The following is a 13,880-nucleotide window of genomic DNA, read 5'->3' as shown; positions in this document are numbered from 1 at the left end:
GGCTAGTCCGGAACACAATGGACTTTCTTAGGGTCAGCTTGGATGCCTTTCCCACTAACGATGTGTCCCAAGTACTCAACCTCAGTTTCCCACTAACGATGAGTATATCATCAAAGAATACCAACACAAACTGGAAAGCCATGGCTAAAATATCTTATTCATGAGGCTCTGAAATGCGGTGGGGGCATTAATGAGCCCAAATGGCATGACAAGGAAGTGGTACAAGCAATGATCAGTCCAGAAAGTTATCTAAACTTCATCACCCTCTCTCATTTGTATCTAGTGGTAGCCGGATCTCAAATCAATCTTGGTGAAGTAGCGAGCTCCCTTGAGCTCATTAAGCAAGTCATCAATTCTAGGGATAGGATACCTATTTTGATTGTGATCTTATTGAGATCATGATAGTCAATGCACATTCGAAAGGACCCATCCTTTTTCTTAACTAATAGAATCGAGGAGGCATAAGGGGAAGAGCTAGGCTCGATGAGTCCCATCTCAATGAGCTCCTTGACTTGCTTGGCTACTTCCTCTCACTCACATTTAGAGAGTCAATACGGGGTTTTATTGACTGGTTTGGCATGGGGCTCCAAGTCAATCGGGTGGTCTACTTGCCTCTTAGGGGGGAGGGTGGTGGGGGGTTGAAAGAGATCCCAATATTCAGCCAAGAGTGCCTTTAATGCTGTATCTTTCTTCCAAGAATTGTGTTGGTCATCAACATCATTATTCAAATGCAAAACAAAGATTTGTGAGCGCTTCTTAAATTCCTTTTTCAGTTGTCTTACTGTTATAAGCTAAAATCTGCATTTTCTTTGATGCCTTCCAAATGTACAAGCTGCCCATGCATCACAAACTCCATGTACAGCTGAGAGAAGTACATAAAAATCTTCCCCAACTGCTTCAGCCAATCACTACCTAAGACAACATCCATGGGACCCATATCAAGTGTAATTAGGTCCACCACTGCTGCATAATTTCCATCAACCTACGAGGCACTTGTGTGTAAACATGGGTGCTTATCTCTTCACTTCAGTTAGCCGCTTGGACTTTTAGAGGTTGTTGTAATTCAGTAGGAATACATGTGAGATGGGCAAGGGTGGGTTTGTTCACAAAATTGTGTGTGATGGCATTATCTATGAGGATATATATACATTCTTGCCATTAATGTTTCCATGTACCTGGAGAGTCCTCGGGCTCCTAGAACTCGTCCATGCATCCATGGATATTGAGCAAACTGATATGGGGGTAAGTGGGGGGTGTAAAGTATCAGTTCTAGCCAAGCCAAATGTGGGGCAGCCACCGGGGTCAAAAGGGAACCCATCTGGAGAATCATAAAACTAATTGGGGTCAAGATCCTCTTTAAATTGTGCATTTTCAGCATGTGTCATCGTCGATGGTGTGTCATGTGGGTCCTCATCCACTCTATCACAATCTTCCCCTAAGACATCCATTCTATAAGATTTTGTTTCAACTAACTCCCAGCTTTTTCTTCCATCTCTTTAATTTGATTCATAAGAAAATGGTTAAAAGAGTCCCATGGTGTTGATACAAATTGGTAAGAATAGATATTCTAAGTATGAACCTCAAGTTAGTAGAATATAAAGTGAAAATTTTCACTTTTATCTTTGCACTTGAAAATAGAGTATCTTCATTATACAATGTTCTAATATCAACTTTTTAGCAAGCACTAATGGATCAACTTTAGGACTAAGAGGATTTTATGTGTGCAGGATACTTTGGAGAATATGAAGGATACAACTTTTTACTTGATATTAGCTATTGGGAGTCTTTTCCTCATCATACCCTCAACTGTGATTCTTAATAGCACTATTTGCGCCATATCATGATATGCTATTTTAGGTTTTTTTTGGTTAGTTTTAGGTATTTTTTCTTTAAAATAGCAAACAAGATCAAAAAATTCTTTAAATTTTTCATTTTTTCTCAAATTTTAATAATTTTGCGAAAAAAAGGTAATTTTTTTTTATAGGTGTAAGGTCTCACAAAAAAAAAGACATTACAAAACAACGCGAATAGGGGGGTTGTGCTTTGCATGCGTCTATTTACTCCTCCACAATACAGAGTGAGGAGGACCCCTATGGAGATTTTGTTATGCCACTCTCGCACCATATCAACTCATCCATGATACGGAGTGAAAAGGATCATGCCGAAGATTATGCTTTGCCACACTCGCGCTTTATCAACTTTGCTCCACAATATGGCGCGAATAGGACCATGTAGAGATTTGGCTTCGCTGCTCTTATGTCAAATCAACTTATCCTCTGTGTGTCATATTCGAAGATACCAATGAATAGTTTTTTGTTACTCTTCATGTTATTTTCTCTCTTAGGCAATAGTGATGGCAAGGACAAAGTAGACAACTGACAAGGTTCCAATCTCCCCTAGAGTACCTGATCAGCAAACAAATCAATCTAGACCCTCTTCTGCTCAATGAAGTGGGCCTTCCAAGCCAAGGAGAAAGAGCATATCTAGGTTTTACTATATGTAGAAGTGTTTTAGTGAGATAAGGAAGGCCCAAAGAGCTTTAAAACATGTCATTCAAAAGACAACTTTTATCAAAGTTGTCAAGGATATTTTTGATAGATTATCAAGAGTGTTGACTTAAATTTGCATGCAAAAGAAATGGTAGCTTGCAACAATTCTTTCTCTTTAGGAGGAAATTTAAGACTTTGTTATTGAATTTATGAATTATGCTTACATTGTTGTTGCTCATGCTCATAAGATCACCTTGATGAACAAAGATTTTAGTATGATCAACATAATAAAGTACATGTTTGACAAGGTATTGAGGCCCTTGCCCACTATTGACAAAAAAGCCTTTGAGATCCTTAACATTCCCCCAAAATTTTCTAGGAAAGTGAAAGGGCCAAAGATCGAGGATGTGATACATCTATACACAAACAAGGACTACATCCTAGCAAGAGTTTGTCCAAGAAGAAAAAATAGAAGATGTCATAGAAACCGAGGATGATGTTTGCAGAGAAAAATCGATGTGCTTGGCTCTGTTAATTATAAGAGAATAGGTGAGGTGTATGGACAAATGGTTATCAATGTTTCTTGAACTTTTGAGGAAGAGGACTATCTTAGCATATCTCTTGAGGACAATTCCATGGCTAGTTGTTAAAAAGGATATTCAATTGTCAGATTCTGTAGTTTATTGTTGCATAAGATAAGGCATTTAAAGCCTCTGCCAACTGCCAATCAAAATGCATTTAAAATCCTCAATATTCCACCCAAGGTATCTAGAAAATTGAAGGAGCTAAAGGAGCCACTAGCACCCAAGGTTGAGGTTGTTACTCACTTGTATCCTACAAGGGTTACAAGTGAGCGGGAGGCTATCTTGGAGGAGAAGAGGAAAGAGATAATAGAGAATGAAGATGCGATCTGGCAAAGAAAGATCGAGTCTCTTGGCCTTGTGAACTACGAGAGGATGGGCAAAGTGTACGGCCAAATGGTCATAAATGTTTCTATTAATCTTGAAAAAGAAGAGTACATCATCATATCTCCTGAAGATAAGGTCCTATTCGAGAAAAAGGCTTGTCAACTAATAGATTCAATAGTTTTATGTTGTTTAAGGTAAGATCTTTTGCTTCTCTTTGTTTATATTGAATTTTTTCAAGGGTCCTTACATTGCGTTCATTCTCTTATTCATTCTTTACTTTGTATATAGGTCATATATTGCTTCTCTTAGCAATGATATTGCTAAGAGTATACTTTTTGTTGATCCACTTCTCTCTGTAGATTTTTTTTCAAAATCCAGTTCAAATATTACAAATTGTTTTAAGAACTTTGATAGTGTCACAATTCATCATGTATCTTTTCCATATGTTGAAAGGTACATCCCTTCAATGTTCTATCTCTTGATGATTTGTCTTTAGGGTTTTTGCTCACTCACGTTTTGGTTCCCAGAGAGCACTGGAGCCTAATCTCTTTCAGGAATTCACGGCCAATCAAAGATGTATTGTTAGTGGATACTCTATTTTGTCTTTTATTGGTTAAAGTTTATACTATTTGCTCATAAGTTAATATTTACAGTGTTGCTAAACTTGTTACTACCCACTTGGACACCAACTTTGAAATCATTGCTGATCCTCAAAGGCCTTTCAAGTTTCTCTTTCAAGAGGTCCCATTCCAAAATGACATATACAGTTGTGGATGGAGAGTGATTTCAAATGCTTCGGGGACAATAGATTCAAAGTTATTGAATGTAGAGGGGGCGAATGTAAGTCTCTTATGTCTTATCTTTTTTATTTTGAAAGTTTCTTTCTAATTCAAATAGCTTATGGACTTTGTTGCAGAGCAGAGACTACCCTGAGTCATGCATGTGGTGGATATGGGAGAGGTGTATTGGGATAGGGCAATTACTCTAATGGACCCTGACTCCCCTTTCCTACCTAAAGCTTCCAAGGAACAAGCAACAACAAAGGGCAAAGGCAAGAAAAAGACAACCTCCAAAAAGAAGAAGTCCTCAGGGTTGAAAAGAAAGGGATCCAAAAAGAAGGGGATGCCTAAGCTTGCTCCATTGAAATTTAATCCATCTCCTCTAAAGCCCCAAGAGAAAAGAGTGCCCGAAAAAATCAAGTTCTTTGAGCAACCAAAGAAAGCACCTACTAAGAGGAAACTAGTAATGACAAATGAAAGTGATGAAGATGAAGCAACTATTTCAAAGAAGGCGAAAAGTCTTGAGAGTGGAGAAGTTGAAGATTAGAGAGAAGCTCAGCGTGAGGGTGGAGAAGATGTAGACTGAGGAGAAGCCAAATAATAGCCTGAGGGCGGAGAAGCTAAAGATCAAAGAGAAGCTAAAGAATAGCCCATTTTTCTATTTGTACATCAGTGAATTCCCTTTGTATATTTGTAGTACAATATTCTAACCCATTTTGGTCTTACCCATGCAAGATGATTTTTTGTTCATACAATCATAGAGATTTGTAAAGTTTATGCCAAGTATTTCCTGTAAAATTGTAGCACAATTTTATAACCCATGATATAATGAAATCATTTTGTTCTATGAAAGATGATTTGTTATAGAATCACTGCAAAGTTTATACCAAGAGTTCCTTTACAATACTTATCAGTATGTATAATTCCATGTTTATGGCAACAATATATGTGAGCAATTTTAAAAAACTCAAAATTATTTATACATGCATATTCATGGTCTGAAAGTCACAACACTAGGAGGCAAATAGCTCATACATGATAAAGAGTGCTCAACTCTTTTTCCAATTATAGCACCATTTACCTTGAACTTATATCCAATAGTAACATTGTCTAGAAACTCCAAGGTGTCTCTTACATCCTTAAGACTCCACTTTGAAGTAACGTTCACCTCCTTTACTTCTTGTGCAGTAACTTGCATTGTAAGTTTCAATGTCTTACAATCAATCTCTGAATCTAAAGGAACCCAATCACCCACTCTAAGTTTGTATCTTCTGTAATCAAAATATATGATAAGGGATTGTCGATATATATTATAGGATAAACCTAATGACTGAGGGCATGCATTGCACCTCATAAAGTCACCTTTGTGGCCAAATTCCTTGGCTTTCCAAGACAGATCTAAAATTTTGTCCAAATCTTCCTCTGAAAAGTTTCTGTTTAGCTGTGAAGCCTTTGTCCTTTGTAAACTTGTTGTTTTGAAGCAAGCTACAAAAACATGCAAGGGTTAAACCCACGATAAGCTTACTATTCTCGAGATCCTTCCAAGAGTCATAGCCTTTTGAATATCTTGAGCAATTTTGAGTTTAAAACTCTCCATTGTTGCTTCATTGGGCATCTCCCAATCCAAAGATGAGAGACTTTGTAACTGCAAATCTTCAAGGTATCCATGCACACCTACTCTTAACAAACCACATACTGCGCATAATACACAAAATTTCTACTTTCATTTAAAAAATTTGTGATTTGATCAGCATAAATAATGTCTGAAAATTCTTTATGAATGGCATCAAATGTTCCACTAAGGCTCTCTACAAGTTGCCACTCAAAACTTGTCGATGAAAAGATATCTACAACCAATAATCCACTATTTAGCATTTACTTCAAATAAAACAATATATTCACATATATTTTGCAACTCATACTTACAGTGTGTTTCCTAAGAAAAAAATTCCCATGGAGCCAAGTACATATCTCTAGCCATGTAAACATGTTGCACCAAAGCAAACCATCCTTGAGGCATAGTTTTGAAAGCAATGATGTGTCCCTTCCAGTGATATTTGATATCCTCCCATTTCATTTTTTTCACCTTAATAGAGCCCCTGCAAGATGGTAGCATTGTAACCCAATCATTTATAGTAAATGTTTTAGATTCCCATTCTCCATTTGCGCTTTTGATATAGATGGTGCAAGAGCTTATGGAATGAGAAGGATGCCTTGTGGAGGCCATGTAAAAGACAACGAGCATGCAGACAATGTGTAGAGACAGAAGCCTAAAGAGAGAGGTCAAGGATCTAAGGGAAAACCTCAAGGAGACAAATTAAAAATACTACGAGCGCCAAGAACTTTGGAAATTCTCTTGATTTTCAAAATGGTGTAAATTAACTTAACTCTGTTTGTCAGATGTTTTGTCAGCTTTTATTAGTTGATAGGGCCTTTGGGACTACCAAAACTTGTCAGGATTTGAAGAATTCAGCTAAATAGGAGGGAAGAACCACAAAATGAACTCTACTATCTCAAAAGCAGAGGAGACAAAAATACCATATTTTTTTCCACTTGGCAAAATTTCTATAGCCCTTTCCTTAATCCCCCGATTAACAAAAGTGCCTTTTTTGAAGCGCTTTTGGCCCTAATGAAGGAGAATGACACATGGGAGTTGGTGCCTTTACCTGAAGGCAAGAAAACTATTAGCTACGAATGGGTTTACGAGGTCAATAGATGGATCTATGGGGAGCACTATAAAGTATGGTTGGTTGGCAAGGGATATGCGTAGACTTGCAGTATTGATTATGAGGAGACTTTTCCTCCAATGGCTAAAATAGTTATTGTAAGGGCTATCATAGTAGTGGCTACATCAAAAGTTTGGATCATGCATCAAATGGATGTTAAGAATGTCTTCTTATAGGGGGAATTGTAAGAGGAAATTTAGGTGGAGTAGCCACTTAGTTATGTGGATGAGTCTCATCTAGATTATGTATATAGGCTTCATAAGGCCTTGTATGGATTGAAGGAAGCACATAGGGCATGGCATGACATGATTCTAGAATACCTTGTCAGCATTGGATTTCATAGAGCACATGCTAATCACTCACTCTATGTATATGAGAGTGATGTAGGTATTGTGGTCATTATTATATATGTGGATGATTTGATCATTGTGGGTGATAGTGAGACAAAGATTAACCATATGAAGGATAGCATAGAGATAATCAAGATTACATAGGGTCTATGGTTATCACAGAGACAATATGCATAGGATATGGTAAAGAAGTATGGCATGATTGATTGCAAGCATATTTCTATGCCTTTGGCAATTTATGTTAAGCTTAGTGCACATGAGGGTAACTTGATTAAGGATGTCCCTATGTATTGAAAGATAATGGGCATCCTTATCTATTTGATGATCACTATGCCAGACCTAACATATATTGTTGGTTTGGAAAGAGTTTTTATGCAACCTCTACAGAAGTCACATTTGGATGTAGTGTGGTGCACATTGTGCTATGTCAAATCCACATTGGATTATGCCTTATTCTATGGTGCACTCGTACTGTTGGGCTTGTATGGTTATATAGATGCAAATTGGGTTGGTAATATTTCAAATAGGAGATTTATGAGTAGTTTTATGTTTTTCTTTTGTAGTGCTACTATTACTTTGAGTAGCAAGAAACAACTAACAATTGCCTTATCTATAGAGGTGTTGCAATTGTAGCATGTAAAGTAGCTTGACTACGCAAGCTACTTGGTAATTTGGGGATGCATGTGGAAAAGAAGATTATTATCTACTATGATAACCTTAGAATCATTCAATTGGCTAGGAATCTAGTGTATCATGCACGAACCAAACACATAGAGATCCATTACCATTTCATTTAGGAGCAAGTCCTGGCAGGTGATATTTCGTTTATGTCAACACAGAGGATCAAGCTGCTGAAATTTTCACCAAGGCCTTGGAAGCTGAGAGGCTTCAACACTTCAAAACTATTATTGGATTTCACAAGCTCATGCTTAGCTCGAGGGGGAGTATTGAGATATCAAGTTGGACATGAGCTGGCATCCACTATACCTTTGTGATATGGCAAGATATTACTCACTGGCATTTTAGATCAACTAATATGAGTGATTCTACAGCTAGACTCCACCCACATAGTCTACCCTTGGTTATGACATATTCATTGTGTCATCTCTTCTTTTCTTAGTGGATTCACACTTAATGAACACGCCTACATACATTGTTGTACTTTCATATTCATCTTTTATCATGTTGTAGACTTAGTTCTTTTGTGAAGAGGAAATAACAAGAAAACATTTCTAGCCCCGTCTCTTTATGTGCTCAAGTCTTCATTGTTTTAATGCAACCTTTTAGTTTCTTCACCTCTCTCCTCTCTTGTTTATTTTCATTTCTTAGGAAGTTAATGGGTGTAGGATGAGATGATGTCTATTCCTCATCTTGATGTACTTATATGTACACATTGTAGTATGCCGCATTTTTCTTGTTTTCTCCTCACTCAAGAACGTTTTCCTTTAAGTGGGAGGTTGTTGGGGGTTTGAGAGACCTATGCCTAGCTGCCTACATTTACTTTGTATACACTACTTGCACACCTATATATTGCAAGTGGTGGGCCACCCATCACTATGAAATTCTTCTTTATTCTCTCTATGACAATAGAATAAGGGAAGGTAAATCACACATTGTGACTATTGGAGTTCCCATATATTGTATTACTCTCTCTTGCTTGAACCTTCATAGCTCTTGCATCTTCTTGCTTTTTCTTGCGCACTCACCTCTTGCTCCACCTTTCAATATGCAACACATCAATCAAACACTTCAATTTTCTTCATGAGATGATTTTTGTTTTTCTCTATAAGAAGATCAGTCTAGGAAATTTGGTCTTATGCAAAAAGGGCAAGAAGCCAAAGTGTATAGATTGCAAAAGGCATTATTATTGGAAATTTGATGCTTCCACATGATCATAAGATCAAAGACATGGATATGGAGGATGGTACCATAGAGTGCTCATGACTCGTAATTTTGTGCATGTGGAGAGAAAAAAGAGAGCAAGATAAACAAGGTAGATGTAAAATAGAAATGCAATCATAATGACATATCCATGAGCAATGTTAGAATGAGAATGATCCTCTTACATAGGTTGAGGTAAGTAGCTTTCTTACATCATCAGTGCTATCAAGATCACATGGATCCAACTACTTCTCTAAAAAGAGTCTAAATGTATCTCTCACTTTTTCCACCAACAAGAGGAGGATTCACATGAGCCTATTATAGAGGCATATTTCAACAATTATATGGTCTAAAGAAAGCACCTTGCCTTTGGTATGAGAATATACATCCATACTTGAATGCACATAGTTTTCAAAATAGTCCACCAACTAAGAGCACCTTATATGTTAGAAATGAGAGTGATGTGCCTTTGATCATTGTGGTTTATGCTGATGACATGTTGTTTGTCGGTCCTAATGAGATACATGTTGATAATTTTAAGATTGAGTTGAATTTAGCTTTTGAAATGTTAGATTTGGGTCTATTGCATCATTATTTGGGCATTCAACGGCTTTGTGACTGAGGTATTGCTTTGTGTCAAACAAAGTATATTGAAACATTATTGTAGAGATTTGGTCTTGAGGATTACAAGCCTAAAGCTACTCCTATCGATACAAGTTTGAAGTTGAGCCTTCATAATGTCAGAGAATGCTTTGATATCTTTCTCTATTAGAAAATTGTTGGATGCTTGATTTTTGTATGTATTACAAGGCTTGACATTAAGTTTGTAGTCTCACAAATGCGCAAGTTTATGCATAGACTAGGGATCAAGCATTGGCAAGCAGTAAAGCATATGTTTTGCTACTTGAGTGGTACTCGAGAACTTGGGTTGTTTTATTTCGAGCAAGTCATTAATGCCAAATTTACATGATTTTTTAGATTCTAGCTAGGCTAGTTACTATGACAATCATGTATCCACAAGTGGTTTTTGCTTCGTGCTTAGCAGCTCATGCATATCATGGTTGAGCAAGAAACTATCCATTATGGCCATTTCTAGTTGTGAAGCTAAGTACATGGTAGGTTTCACAACTACAATTGAGTGTGTTTGGTTTAGATACCTTTTGCCTAATTTGGATGTTGGAGAATCATCTATCACTACCGCTTTCACTAATAGTTAGAGCACCTTAACAATTACACGGAATCTAGCATTCCATGTAGTACTAAGCATATTGAAGTGCACTATCATTGTCTCATGGAGAGATGCTTTGTAGGAGGGATCAACTTGGCCTATGTGCCAAACACATGATAATTTTATATATCTTTTCACAAAGGCTTTGCCCTCATGTGAAATTCAAAGCTTTCCAAAAAGCTTTGGACTTACTTCTCTTTTTGGATGAATCTAGACCACCAACCTTGGCACTTCTCTATATATGAGTACCAACACTTGTTTTCCACATAACTCCCAAGATTGATTTGTTGCCATATTTTAATAGTGATGTGTGTAAACACACTTAGGACCATTGAGGCACTTTTTTCCCTCTTTAGGAGGTCTTTTTTCCCTAGCCTTATATATATATATATATATATATCCACACACACACACACACACACACACACACACACACACACACACACACACACACACACACATTAAATGGAAAACGATGAAGGTCGTGATGTTCAATATCGCGAGGCGTATCTTAATCAGCGTGTCCCATGTCCTTGCTCTCAATGTAAGCTGGCAATTAGATGAAAACGTCGATTGTCTATAGAACACGTACGACGCTTCGACGAGTTTCAATTAGAGATCATTGATCAGGCAATCTCAGATTTTGAGAAAACGATAAGAAAAGTGTATATCAATCATGTATTGTATTCGCAAACTAATTGAATATCATATACAAAAACATTGGGTGTGACTGGCAAACTTGCTATCCAGGGAGGCGATGTCTTATCCCAAGGAGGAGTGCACCCTTTGTAGCCAATTAGAAGAGTTTGTGGGCGTGCGATGGATGGAGTGCCTGAGCCAATCCACCGCTTGAAAGGTACTACCCAATTTATACTGTCAAGACAGGTAGCCTTCCAGACTTTCCTATAACCTTGGAGCCTGAGATGGAGCCAATGATCGATGCATTGATACCCATGGATGTTGAGACATCTGATCCGCTTAGAGAGGAAGCATCCATACCATTATATGATGGGTGCCAAGTATCTCGCTCGAAGACACTACTTGCACTCCTAAGTGCGCAAGTAAAATATGGGTGGAGCTATGCAAGTCTGACTGAGTTGCTTAGGTACCTTGTACGTACACTTTGTTGATTTCTTTTCACCACTATCATAAAAAACATTTGTGCCTTTTCAAGATGTTTATGAAATTTTTTTTAGGTTACTAAAGTATCATATATTACCACTTGCAAATACCATGCTTGAGTCTCGTGATGATGCGCGACATGTTTTATGAAAGCTTGGCATGGACTACAATAGCATCCATGCATGTATCAACGATTGCATACTGTTTCGAGGAGAATACGAGACTATGGAGACATGTCCAAAGTGTGGTGCTCATAGGTATCGACAGGACTTGCAAGGGCAAACCATCCCTCAAAAAGTTCTTAGACACTTTCCGCTTATCCCCCGCATAAATCACATGTTTCATACATCTGGCATGGCGAGCTTGACAACGTGGCATGCGCAAAATAGATCCACAGATGGAGTTCAACGAATATCAGCGGATTCACGCCCATGGAGCCACATTGACTCTACCTTTCTAGGCTTTGCCCGAGAGCCAAGGAATCTTCGGCTCGGTCTTGCTATGGATGGCGTGAACCCATTCGATCTGTGCTCAACTTCTTATAGTGTGTGGCCTATAATCCTTGTCAACTACAACATCCCTCCATGGCTTTCTACAAAGAAATGACATCTCATCCTTAGCTTGCTCATTCCTGGCCACTACAAAGTCAAAAATATGGACGTGTATCTTCGTCCATTAGTCAATGAGCTTAAGATTTTGTGGGAGGAGGGGGTCACCATGGAAGATATGAGCAAGCGCGATGGTCGATGGTCTGCCAATATTTGAGCCATTTTCATGTGGACCATGCATAGCTTTTCGGGATTCGGAGAGTGCTCAGGTATGTAGGCTTCTGTTCTCATTGGTAATATCTATCATAGCTCGTTCAAGTTTGTATTCACTAGATAGAGGTGTTGTGACAAGTCTGGTTACCTCAAGTTATCATGCATGTCCATTGTGTGGGCCACAATTAGATTCTTGAAGGTCACGAACCATGAAGAAGATGGTATATCAAGGACACACCGCTTTCTTGCCAGAGGGTCATGAACTCAAGGAAGATTTTCTTGGATGACCTCTAGCACGTATGAATGCCCAAAGCTAGTATGAGCTGAAAATGGTCCACACGGAGTCACATCCAAACAGAATGCAATGGTTCTCAGTTTTCTACAAGTTGTCATATTGGATCCACTTACAAATCAACCACTTGTTGGATCCCATGCATATTTTCAAGAACGTGGGCAGCTTACTATGGGACCACATCACAGGAAAGAGAGACACTGTAGGGAATGGATTTGAAGGAGGTAGGTAAGATGGAGGCGCTATGGCCGCAGTCAAATGCTGATGGTCTCTTGCAGCTACCTCGCACTCCTTGGGTTTTGTACACTAAAGAAGAGCGCATTGTGAAGCAAATAGTCAAGTCTATCCACACTCAGATGGGTATGATGCATTCTCTCAAGTCCGCGTTTTCTAAAGATGACCAATTATCAGGGCTAAAATCCCATGATTGGCATAAGATATGTTAGGTTTTTACTACAAATGGATTGTAAGTGGCCTATGTATTTTGCTATTTGGAGTGTAGTCATTGTTCATAATGCTTCCTCGTTTGTGGTAGTTTGTACTACCGATCACGATCGCAGGATGCCTTACTCCAGAAATACACGAGGTGATTTATAGGTTGTCAAATTTAATGCAATGGATCTCACAGAAGGAGATTAAGATGTCCCCTATTGAATCTGCAAGGCAAGGAGCAGTGGAGATAGTCTGTCTCTTTGAGAAATACCTGCCTACCAGCATGCTCATGATACAAATCCACCTTCTTGTGCATCTTGTAGATGAAGTAGAGATTGCTGGACCTATCCATACGTGATGAATGTTCTTCTTGGAGCGTTTCATGAAAACCTTGAAAGACTTTGTGTGACAACTACCTTGGCCAGAAGGTAGCATGGCTGAAGGTTGGTTAGTGTCTGAGGCATTAGTGTATATTTCACAGTGGCTACCAACGGTGGATTCAGACAACAATATGCTATGGTCACTAAAGGATGATGATAGACTGACCAGAGATGTGGTGGTTGGAAATGGGGTAGAAAAAAGAATGGATGTTGCAATGGAGGAGAAAGTGAATCGCTTTTGTATGTTGCACCATGCCTCCATGGAGACATGGCTCGCTAGGTACGAGCAAGCTAGGAAATATCGGGAAGAAGCACAATCTAAATTTTGACATAGTACATGCCATCGAATGATTTGATATCTGAGGGCATGGAGGAGATACTGTGGTTTATGTCAACACGATGGTTGCATGGAGCTTTGACTGTAACATCTCACGAAGGGGTGGAGGTCTCAACCGAGGAGTGGGAATTCTCGAGGGGATGTAGTCCAAAGGTGACGACGTGTTTAGGGTTTGTCGTATCTATATTTTATATG

Source organism: Lygodium microphyllum, chromosome 8, assembly GCF_053477565.2.
Source record: "Lygodium microphyllum isolate KBCC chromosome 8, Lygodium_microphyllum_v1.1.10, whole genome shotgun sequence".
NCBI lineage: Eukaryota > Viridiplantae > Streptophyta > Polypodiopsida > Schizaeales > Lygodiaceae > Lygodium > Lygodium microphyllum.
This window is presented reverse-complemented; position numbering follows the sequence as displayed.